Source organism: Myotis davidii, unplaced genomic scaffold, assembly GCF_000327345.1.
Source record: "Myotis davidii unplaced genomic scaffold, ASM32734v1 scaffold290, whole genome shotgun sequence".
Classification (NCBI taxonomy): Eukaryota; Metazoa; Chordata; class Mammalia; order Chiroptera; family Vespertilionidae; genus Myotis; species Myotis davidii.
Window position 1 is genome coordinate 1,594,400 of NW_006285049.1, and position 206 is coordinate 1,594,605.

The window sequence follows — 206 nt, forward strand, 5'->3', positions numbered from 1 at the left end:
CCACTTGAATGCATGTTTTATTTGTATCTGAGAGAAAATATATCTACACTAATAAAAGAGAAACATGGTGCCAAAACCGGTTTGGCTCAGTGGATAGAGCGTCGGCCTGCGGACTGAAAGGTCCCAGGTTCGATTCCGGTCAAGGGCATGTACCTGGGTTGCAGGCACATCCCCAGTGGGAGATGTGCAGGAGGCAGCTGGTCGAT